Here is a 12,433-nt window from a genome sequence, read left to right as displayed (position 1 = left end):
TTTGCAGATTCGTGTTCCTTACATCAAGGAGAATAAGAAGGCAGAGTTGATGAAGATTTTATCTCTAGCGAAAAATCGAGAAAAATGATGTACTGACCAATTTGCGTATTTCAATAATATGTTAATTTTCTTATAAAACGACTCAGCCTTTGATCTAAGTTTCAGCTCTCCAGGTGATATATATATATATATCTATATATATATATATTATATATATATATATATATATATATATATATATATATATATATATATAGCTAAATAGCCAAATTTGTTCTTCATTGTATTTGAAATAGTGGAAATCGAAAATCCCTTTTAAAATTTTTAAAAACTCAATGCCACACAAATTATAATTTTCAAAAGTCACATGTTATCAAGAAGAACTTTTTTGATAGAAATAACAAAACATTGATTGACAAGAGTCAACAAGAGCATCAGCAACAATTGAAAAGATCTGAAAAGAATTTACAGAAATACAATTAGAGCCTACTGTTCTATGAGCATATATGTACTATGATCATATTTATATATTACTAGTATATGAACATGTGTATGTATCATTTGTGAGTACATTATTTATATAAAATACCATACAACAAGAATAATGATTCAGAACATAATATTATATATGATGAGACATTCATTAAGCTATATTGCAAGGATAACTCAAGTTTTAAATCAATTCAAGTTGAATTTTGAGTCGATTAATGTTAATATTCTGAGTCAGTTCTTCTAGATTTATCGAGTTCTTATTCTTAATTCGCATCCTTAACAATTCACGGCACAAAATATGATTGCACCCTTGCTCCTCAATTTTCGGAAATAGTGTCGACTTCGATTAAATGAAAGCCACTAAGAGCTCGGTAATGTAGGCTTGTAGCCCCGGAAGGCTGCCGAGTATATTCCCAGCATCACGATCAATTTTGTGGTTTCTGCCAGGCATTAAATATAAACAGAGACGCTACTTTGTGAGGAAGAGGCTCATCCAGTAACCCGCATCCCCATTTTGAAATTGTTGGTCCCTTGATGGTGAATGGTGAGGGGGACTTTGACTGTGAATCAAATCAATTCCCAGGATATTATCACGTGTTGAGAATACGAGCCTATGCCTATCAATGGGCTTATGCAAATTTGTAGTTTTAGAATACAAATAATCGAATATGGCACTGTATTCTATCGCTGGTAGTTTCCAAGTTGCAATATTGATTGTAAGCATAACAGATTTTTGTAGTCTTACAAATAACAGTGTTTACTATTAAGGGCCGTATTCCATGCTTGGGATTTAGCTAAATTCTAAACTCTAAACAGCTGGAGTCAGGAAATTGATTTTCCGAAACGGGGCGTATTTGCAGTTTCCATGATAATCTTTATTTTCTCATTTCTATAATTGGAAACGTTTTTCCTTGATGAAATGAAACATTCCTAAATAATTCAAAAACGCTGAAACTTTACACGGTTCTCTCTTTTCAATTCTCTAGTTTTTGGAAATTTAATTTGAAAATCGTTAATCGTTTTCTGCGACTACGCCTCGTTTCGGAAAGCCAATTTTCGGACTCCAGCTGTTTAAAGTCTAGAACTTAGCTAAATCCCGAGCTCGGAAACCGGCCCTAAGTCCGAAATAGGTCACAAATCCAATTTTTGTCGTGAATTTGTTGAATCTTGAATAAGGGTATGATTAGTCTTGAAATACAAACGTGGAGCATACATTCAAAACGTGTTTTCTCCAAAAAAAAAAATAAAATCTGAGTTATTATGGTTTCTTGTAGTCCATGTTAAATAGCACCAGATTCAAGCTTTAGATTCATTCAAATCATGCTTTATCCCATATTAAAACATCACAGAAATCTAGCAGTTCAATCAAAGAGTTTTTTTCCAAAGTCAGTGGTCAGTCAAACTGTGCTTTCTCCAGCTGACCAATCGGAGCGCTCTAACAATGGAATTTGATAATGTATCCTACTGATGATTGTTTTTCAGTTGAAATATTCATTGAATATCAAATACTCTACCTCTTTCAATATTTAATATTCATTCACACTATCCATATTTTCATAAGTTGAGAGTATGGTCTATGAAACAAATTAGGCCACTAATTTTCAGGCCACTCGATAGTATCACTGTATTACTTACTGGGTCAATTGAATAAGAACTACAATCTGCTGACTAGCAACTAGTCATTAGCTTTAGCTATAAAGTGAATTCGTATGGCTTTTGTTGGTGGGGAGTCCCTTGCGGGAAGGTCCCACCGCCTGAATATATAATTTAAGCCGTCAATGGACCTTAATACTGTCATACTTCAGCCGGGACCGACAGTTTAACGTGCCCATCCGATAACACAATAGTTATAGTTCTAGCTATACAGATAGGATAATACAGCTGACTCGAATCTTAGCATTCGCTTGAAAATGACTTACAATTAGCTATGTCTAGCGTTCATTCAATTGAACTATTATGTAGGCCTACTTATTTATGTAGTTATCATGTCATTTGAATGAATGATTCTTGTGTGATTCAGTTCCGTGAGCCATACCGTATTAAAAATATTTTTACCATCAGTATTTGAAATCAGGATTAATAAGAGTGCATTCGATTGGGATTTTAAACTCCTGTAGTATTAAATTTTCTCTGATAGATGAATTTTTATCACGAGTATAACAAATTGAAGCTAATACATTGTACGATATTTTGAGAAGAAAATGCATGAGTTTCAAGTTTAGCCGTTCGATATTGTTGAGAGGCTGTATCGATGATGCCAGCCGTATGGAAAAACTGACACAAAAGCTTCAATATCTCTCGAGTAGCATGACAGAAAAAACTACGCTATTAATTACAGCCGCAAAAAATGTCTCGACTCGTGACGAATTGGGAAAGATTTCCATTGGAGTTGACAAGTGGTGACAACGCTTGTTAAAAATCGGTGGAAGGGTGTGTCAGCGAAAGACAGCTCCAAAGTTATATAGATAGATTAAAGTTCCACCTGCCGTCCAGCTGGTCCTCTCACTCACTCACTCTCTCTCTATCTCCCCAACTTACTCCCCACTCATAACATATCAGGGCAGGTGTAATTAATTAGAAACTGTACTTCCCAAATATCATTTTTCATCCCGACCCGGCGATGAGGGGACAACATTTTCGTTGGCAAAGTTTTGTTGTCGATTTTGCCAGTCCTGCACACAAACAAAGCCATTGTTCTCTCATTTAGTTCACACAATATACATGCTGCAACCACTTTCAATGTTCTCCATCCTTACGTCAGTGAGTTTGATTTGATTCTGAATTTGAATCAGTCAGTCAAGTGAGATGGAAATGAGCTTTTATTAGTTGCTGCTCTACAAAACGAAAAAGCAAACAAAGTTCCCAGTCAGCTTCTGATTAAATCAATTTTAATAATAAATTTCTGAGTTGAATCAATTGAGACAATTTCAAAATCCAATCATCCAATCGACTCTTCAATTTGTTTAAGAGAGAATGACTTGTACACTGAATCACAATTTCATTAATAATTTTATTTAAAAAGGGTCAGTTTTGGGCATAAGTCTGTTGTGTAATAACTGTATATGACTGAATAGATAAATAATAGAATAATACTTTAATTTACTATCCAATGAGTTCCACATAATATGAACAAGTTTCATTGAATAATGAAATAACACGTTACATTCAAAACTCTCATTGCAAATTTATATTATCTCTCTAAGAAAAAGTGGCTTGCACATTGAATCAAAATAAAGTAGGCTAATAACTATATAAAATCAATCAAATAGAATTTATTCATCAATTAACAACAGTGTTACAAGTAAATAAATGAATATTTTTTGTTGAATAATTGGCGTGGCTAAAAAAAGAAATCTTGTGCTCTAGCCACGAGTTCAAACATTCCTTACTATATTTAACTTGATTTTAGAAATAATACAGCTCTTCATAATATAATCGAGATCAGTACAATACAGATAGATGAATCAACATAACAATCATATAATTATAATAGTTAATCATATAATATAACCAAGATACTTCAAATATTCAAGATAGCAGTAGAATTTCAAAACAGATTAGTGGGCATTTGCTTAAGGCTGACTCTCATTAAATGTTCAATTTCACAAAATATGAACTAATAGATTATTGGAGAATGTTTTTGAAAAAGGAACGTTGAAAACTTTATAATGGAAACTTTTAGCAAGAATCTCTTTTAGAGAAATAAAGCTGGTGTTGAACGGACAGATATCACCTGGAAATAAAAGCTCTCTATCAGTAGTATCTGCGGAACAATAAATCAAGGGGCTTCGACATGGCAATCAACCTGCTATGGGCCACCCTATCGATTGCTCCTCTTTTTACTTTCATTAGACCAAAATTTCCTCTCCTAAATGCTGAAGATGTTCTTAGTTCTTCGGCACGTCAAACTCAATTGATTCAACTAAAACTTTCATGGAAATTATGATACCCCAATATGTTGAAATCAACACTATTGAACAGATGTGATTCAAAATCTAAAATTTTTGCTGATATTCTATCAAACCAGACAAAATTCTTTGTGAAAAAGAATTACGTCTCTCCAAAGTCCCGTTGAAAACATGAAAAATTCATAAAATTATTTTGTGTGCTATACTACACTGTACATCATACACTGTGTGATTTATTTTTTTTCAGTTACATGCTTCGCAGGTTTGATGCCTAGTGAGATCGGACTCCCTTCATCTCTTAATTAAAATATCTCTTCATACCATTAACATCTCTTCATTAAAATATGATAGTCCAAATTAAAAACTATCCGCTTCCCATGACGAAAGTAAAAATAAAGAGTTCCAATTTCAAAATATGTGAATATTCACATTATCACATATCAATATTCAATTTCAAAATATATGAATATCTGGGTTTGACACTGGTGTATATTGACGCGACCCGAATCAAACTCAAGAAATAAAAGCTGTTGTACAAATTTTACCAACAAGAATGAAATATTTTGTTCACATTACTCTAAATTGTAGTTCCGTCGTTGTTTTCTCATTTGAGAATTTCCTTATATGTCATGAGACTTTCATAGTTGATTATTTAATTATGAGTTATGAACTACAATTGTTTCCCACTCTCAACATCTTTCTGTTTTCTCCCGTTTCACATCTTTTCCCTTCAATCTGCTTCTGTCCAACCCCTACTTATCACATGGAGAAACATAGTTGGCGTGATTTTTCTTCATTTTTTTCCTCTCTCGCACATTTTATTTTGTAAACAATAATATATATCTTATATTTTCATTTTTTGCCTCTTGTACAGTTGATTATTGTGGTTTTCTCAAGGTGCATCTTGTATTTCAATTTTTTATCTAGATTCGAGATGTTACTAGGTCTACTTTTTCTATCACAGATTACGGATGGCGAAGTATACAAGAAAATTACTTTACAATATTGTCTTTTTTCTTTAGGGTTAGTTCTAATATGAATAAAAATATCATATTATATCATAAATCATAAAATATCATATCATGAATATAATATTTTTATTTATACTTCACAATAGTTTTGATTCCGAGGAGTGGATGAGAATCAAAATCACAAAATTTGGAGTGTATTAGGAGTGTGAACAATCTTTCTGGAATCGAAACAAGCTCAGTGAATTCAGACGGGTTGCGTGAGGACTCAAATAATAGAGACTGAACTGGACTCTATCATCCATCCTTTTTTAGCCGTCTTATGATTCCTCGGAGAATTCTTTTCACCTCCCCAGCGTCAAGCCTCTTCTCTCTGTCAAGCCTTGTCTCTTTTTTATTCTTTTAATCCACTTCATTCAAACCTTTTCCGCTTGCCATTCTGTTTCCATTGTAGATCTCATTTCAGAAACGTTATAACAATTCTATCATGCCTTGATACTGTTCTTTTCACTTGTTTCTGAAACGGTTATTCTTCTCGTTTGCTTGGAACTGTCTTTGATCGTCAAGATTCTCCTGAATAAGCTTTCTTATACAATCAGAATTGAACATTGATATTCAAATCATAATTATTATGTACAAGATTTCCGTTCAGAAACTTAATCTGGCATGAAACTGAAAATATTTCTAAATAGAGATGAGCTTTTCCTTGTACCAGTTGGAAATAAAGAAAGATTTATTGAATAATAACTCTTGACTACCACCAAAACCTTAAAAATTATTTGTACAAGGTTCTAACTGAATTTTGAGTCTTATGGCGCAGTTATTCTACAACTTATTTTGATAAAATTTACTGTCATAATATACTAGGTAGTTACTTAATAGTATAGATACAAAGTAGTATTGAAAAAGTTTCATAAATAGAAAATTGGTGACAAGTGAAATCTTTAAACCCATTTTTCTCAAAACCAGTGTTATTGCAGTTGGAACCTTGTCAAACGAAGGCAGCGTATTAATATTATAAAATAACTGAACGATGGAAAATGTCACATTAATAATTCCAATAAAGCAAAGCTCAGGTATTGTATGAGTTTCACTTAATGGACTCACTCTAATCTCCAAAATATTAGTATTCCAATTCAACATGGTTAATGCTATTCTATTCCAGCAAGAATCTCACTCTCATTTCAATATTCTTGGTATTCAATATTGTCTTATTCCATATTTCGAAGACTCGTGGTACCTTAAGAAAAAGAATTCCAAAATAATATTTTCAAAAATTCAAAATTCAAATTTTATTTATGCAAACTCACAATATCCAAAATCAGAATCAATAAGAAAAACAAAAACACACAGCTCAGTAAGATAAAAAATAATTGATGAAAGATTAATAAAATAAATAGACTACTGGTATGTTATATTAGAAATACGGTAAATTTGTGAATTGGAATAAAAAATACTACTTGCTGGAAGTATACAATACTCCACGTTTGCAAGCAGGAATGAATATCACTTCAAATTTTGAATGCATGAATAAAAGGAGAAAGAAAAAGAAAAGAGAAAGAAAAGACTAGCAACCATTCACTCTCACATTCACTCACCTTGCACACTCTCCGATAACAGCTCATCTTATTAATTCTTATTGCAAGCCACCAAAATTACATTTTAACTACGAAATAACATTAAATAATGATTCTAAATGGTCAGGCATAAGCTGTCACTCTCCAAGTTTGATAACTGGGGACATCCCTGAGCAACGTATAACCACCGTTTCCAGACATTACAAAGAACATATACAGGACCTTAAACACATACATATATTTAATATTAGTCCTCGTTGTTAATACTTTCATTTTCAGCCGTTTGACAGCAAGTAACGAGAATAACATCTCATTATCAAATAAGATGTTATATCTTTGGAAAGCGGTTTCACTCGTGGTCACGAGATGAGCTATCGCTCATATAAGTAGTACTTGATAATCAAACAAACTCAAACGAAATAATGTCAATTATAAATCAGTTGAAAAACAAATCTACACCAGGACCAGATAACTTCACAGGACCTTTCATAAAAAAATTTCTCACCACATAACTGGACCCTTAGAACATATATTCAACAAATGTTTAAATGAAGGATATTTCCCAAAAAAGTTCAGAGAAGCCAGAATCATCCCAATACCTAAAACCGGAGATTTAAAAAAACCAGAAAATTATAGACCGATAAGCTTGATAAGTAACCTTTCCAAAATATTAGAAAAAATAATAAAAAACAGAATTATGAGTTTTTTAGAGAAAGAAAATATAATAAATGAAAAGCAATTTGGTTTTCAAAAAATAAGTCTACTAAAGATGCAGTCATCCACTTGAACAAAATAATTTTTGACAATTTTAATAGCAATAGAAAAACTCTTGCAGTGTTCATGGATCTATCAAAAGCTTTTGATACGATACCTCACAATATATTATTAAACAAATTAGATAGGGCTGGAATTAGAGGTGCAGCAAATGATTTATTTTCTTCATATTTGACTGAAAGGAAACAATACCTACATCTTCAGGGTCAAACTGATATTAAATATACGTCAGGTTTCGGCTTGCCTCAAGGTTCTGTGCTTTCACCAGTTCTTTTTTTGTTATATGTGAATGACCTACTCAAACTAAACCTCCAAGATTGCACCACTCTGTCTTTTGCAGATGACACTGTATTGATCTTCAGCGGCAAAAGCTGGGTAGAAACTTTCAATATAGCCAATAGAAACCTAATAATTATTAGAAAATGGCTTCAAGATCATATCCTGACTTTAAACGCTGACAAAACTAAGTATATCACCTTTTCACCCAATATAACTGGACAACCAGCAACAGATTTAAATCTTAAAATAGGGACAACAAATAATAACAATGAAAACTCTACAGATAATACAGAAGCACAAAAAACATTAGAAAGGGTTCACACGATTAAATATCTTGGTATATTATTGGATCAACATTTAAAATGGAACAAACACATAGATTATTTGTGCTCAAAGTTGAAATACCTCATTTACATTTTTTACAAAATAAATAAAATAAAAAACATAGACATTATACGGAAAATTTACTTTGCATACGCTCACTCATTATTTCAATACATTAATGAAGTATGGGGAGCTGCATATGATACACATCTAAAGAAATTATTTATCTTACAAAAACATATTATAAGAGCAGCATTAGGAAGACCTCGACTCTATCCTAGTAGGGAAATTTTTCTTGAATTTAAGGTCCCTACAATAAGACAGAATTATATGAAAAATATAATACTCCATATCAATAAGAATAAATCTAATTTTCCTGCACACATAACACCCCATAATACACGTCCTAACAATAGATTCAACACAGAACTCATTAAGCTAACCATATGCAGGCATCAATTTACCTATTATTGCAGCTACATTATAAATAAAATTCCAAACGATTTTATAGATAAACAAATGACACGTAATTTAAGCAAAAGCATAGATTATTGGATTGAGCATAACATATTCTTCAAACTAGTTGTATAAAGTATAATATTGTATCCAACAAGCATTGTTACTAAAAACATTGAGCAATGGTTTTTTTCATTTTCACGTTCTCGAACCAGGTATTGTAAATGTTCCCTCTTCATCTTTTTTTTTATCGTATATTTTTATGTATTCCCTGTGTGAATATTCACTTCATGATGGCCTCAAGACGTCACAGTGGTTAATTGGATTCTACTTTGTCATATAGTATGTACTATTCTTAAATTTTCAATTTTTTTTTTCTGAGCCTTTGAGACTTTTGTATATTGCTGTAATACTTTCTTTAGCTCTTTTTATTTTAATTTTTATATCGCTTCTTACTTGACCTGAATTGAAGCAGAATAATTTAACCGCAACTCACTGCCAACACACAAGGACTCTTATGTTGGCAGTGCCGAATATTACATTGATAATTATTGTTGTGCAAGTTACAATAAATGTATATTTTTAGGTGATTGTATATTGCATACTTTAGTGATTGTATTGTACAAATATTTGTATGTGATTTTTGGCAATAAATCAATTCAATCATTCAATTTCAATATATACGCCTGTTACTCCCGTTGGAAGGGTAACCACTTGAGTCAACTCTTCTGAATATAGATGAAAATTACTGAGATATTGCATTTATTCAAATGCTAATGAATTAATAATTATTATTTTCTTCTGAATATGATTCATGAGTTGGAAATCACTTTTCGGTAGTTCGCAATCCACCTAGAGTTGTAGGTTAACTCATCTTACATTATCATCCGCCTTATTACACCCGTCACAAGCCTAGAGCCTAAAGTGGGCATCACCCTCAGTGAATCAAATTAGTAACATCGACTCACTAGGTTCAGATTGATAAGCCTTATTTCCATCTCGAATTATGGTTCATGTCATCACAAGTTTGCTTCATTTTCCTCATCATTTTCAATTGCGTATAGCTGCAACACTCTTTCCAAATGTCGAAATTGTGTGAATGAAGCTAGTTATTATTTATCTGTTATTATTTGTTGAAGTTTGTAAGGATTGTTGAGGTTATTCAACTTGAAAAAAATTCAAAATTCTTAAAATCTAGTTCAATCAACTTCACAAAAATATAAAATAGGGTTCAAATCCTATAAATAATAACACTCAACTCCACAAATGAAACTGTGTAACTTTTCAAATTTCTAAGAAGCCTATTCAACTCTAATGAGTTTTGGAAAGTCAGACGTATTCCATTATGTATGCAAAGTTGCTCAAGCATAGGCCTACTATGAATGTAAACGCTCTACCCTGTGTGGATCTAGGAGTAGTTGAATTCTAAAGTTAGTCTCTGCTTCATACAGTAGCATAAAGTTATCATCACCTCTGAAAGCTTTCTCGTTCTCTTTGATATTATTTTGCCGGGTGTAGGATATGGGCTCACTTCAGAGACAGGCTCTGCTTTGGTGAGAGTATTATGAAGTCCAGTATTCAAAAGAAGAATGATTGAACTTGGCATCTTCTCACAGCTCCTTTGTCGAAAGGGTGGAAGGAGGAGCGAATGCCACGCGGAAGGTAAGAACCTGAAAAGGTTGTGAGCCTCCATCATAGAAGACGGAGATTTAATAAGTGGGGCGATAAAATGAAAAATTCTTACCCTGCCTCATCTCGCGCCGAGTTGGCAACAACTCTGAAAATATTGAACTTTCCAATCACAATGCTTGTATTGTGCCAGCCTAGATTGTGCGATTCAGCCGAACCGGAATATTTTTATGAACTCCCAGGAGAAGGATCATTGCTGGAAATATTTCCAGCAGTCAAGAAATAAAGTTCAATTTGGTTCGTAAATATCTATTTGAAAAGTACAAATGACGTAAGGAGAATTAATTTGAAATGAACGTGGGATGGAGTTGAATGATCTGTCGGCAGCAGAATGAGAGAGTAAATGTTGATAATGAAAAGTGTTCCGAGAAGCAATTGAATACAGCTCAATTTTGAACTGAAAGTATTTAATTTTGAGACACACGTGTCATGAATTTTAATATCATAGTTGAAAGGTGTTGAGTGATTGTTGATTGCAATTCAAATAATCAAACTCAACATCAAAACGAGCAGAGAATGTGTGATAATCAAAGTATTAATGAAGTACGGCAGCTCCAATCGGAACGAAGTTGGACTTCTATTCAAAAATATAAAATTGAATGGAATGAATGCTCTGAAAAAGCAATATAATTGTTGAGTATTTCAAGGAGAGCGATTTTGAATCGTGAATGATAGGTATTTTATCCGACAGATCGAGTGGGAGTCACTCTCGAATGAAACATTTGGAGATTGGCACTTCATGTCACATTTCAAATATATCTACATTCTACAAAGATAATTCATTGTTTGATGGATATTTTGATTGAGTCGAATTGAAAAAATCATTTCAGTATCCAAAAATAATTTTATTGAAAGCATTCTCATGAAGAGCCACTGGAGAGTAGTCTCACATTATTTCAGATATTTTTCATTACGCATTCCTCCATGTAACTGATGTCGGACTATTGAAATGTTCAACTCCACTGTGACAGTTTCAAATCAAAAATTCACAGTCAAAAATATAATAACACTGAGAGTAGAATTCGAATTTGAGACAATTTACTTGGTATGTATGCATTGCTAGAGATGAATAATTCACAATTTATAGCATTTGAATGTCACGTTTTGATAAAGTGTACTCAAAGTACTCTCTAATATCAAATAGATATCAAGCTGCATTTTGAAATTCTCGTTAACATCGTTCACCATCACTATCTATATACTATAGTAAACGAGTGAATTTAAAGCAGTTAAAAAAGTTTGTCTGCTTTGCTTTTGTTTACATTATTGAAATGTCATAATAGCCTGACTTCTCATTGAAAATATGTTTATACAAGATTTTCAAATTCAGTCATACATTTATCTGAGTTTTACATTTTCATGTTTAAGTAAAAAAATATACACCAAAAATTAGAAACGATTAGCACCAATTCAAGCCTTCACTGAACCATTGTAATTGGACAAGTGTCGAGTATTTGTTTGTTTTTCTCTAAAACATAAATAAAAACTGATCTCAAAATTGTCATATGATTGACAGATCTCCAACATTTAGAATAACACATGTAATTTAAAGCTAGAAATTTAGCAATTTCACTCAGAGATGGTGCCACCATCACCCGCCTCATTAATTTGCATTTACTATAATTATATAAATGTATATATGATAAGTACCTTCACTACCAATACTCCGTAACCATTAGAAAGTAAATATAATAATTTATTCTCATTCAATGAATTTGACTCCCGCGAAGTCAGTGTGAGAAGATCTTCTTTCAAAACTATCCTAGATAGTCTAGACCAGTGGTCGCCAAACAGTCGATCGCGAACTACCGGTAGCTCGTGGGGTAGTTTCTGGTAGCTCACAGAAATGCTCGTGCAAAAGAATGTCGTCCAGTTTGATTATAAACACTTTCCCAGTCTGAAGAAAATCAATGACGAGAAAAATCCTCTACAGCACCGCAGCAATAACCAAGAATACGCTATAATT

The 12,433-nt window shown here is 32.6% G+C and overlaps 1 protein-coding gene across 3 annotated transcripts in view; it reads right to left on the bottom strand.

The window, feature by feature from the left end:
* The window catches only part of LOC111055791, a 356,789-nt gene that overhangs the window by 281,387 nt on the left and 62,969 nt on the right, over window positions 1-12,433 (bottom strand). The gene's annotated exons all lie outside the window — the stretch shown is intronic.

This window comes from Nilaparvata lugens, chromosome X (genome assembly GCF_014356525.2).
Source record: "Nilaparvata lugens isolate BPH chromosome X, ASM1435652v1, whole genome shotgun sequence".
Classification (NCBI taxonomy): Eukaryota; Metazoa; Arthropoda; class Insecta; order Hemiptera; family Delphacidae; genus Nilaparvata; species Nilaparvata lugens.
The sequence above is the reverse complement of the archived record's forward strand: the minus strand, read 5'-3'. Positions and strand labels throughout refer to the sequence as shown.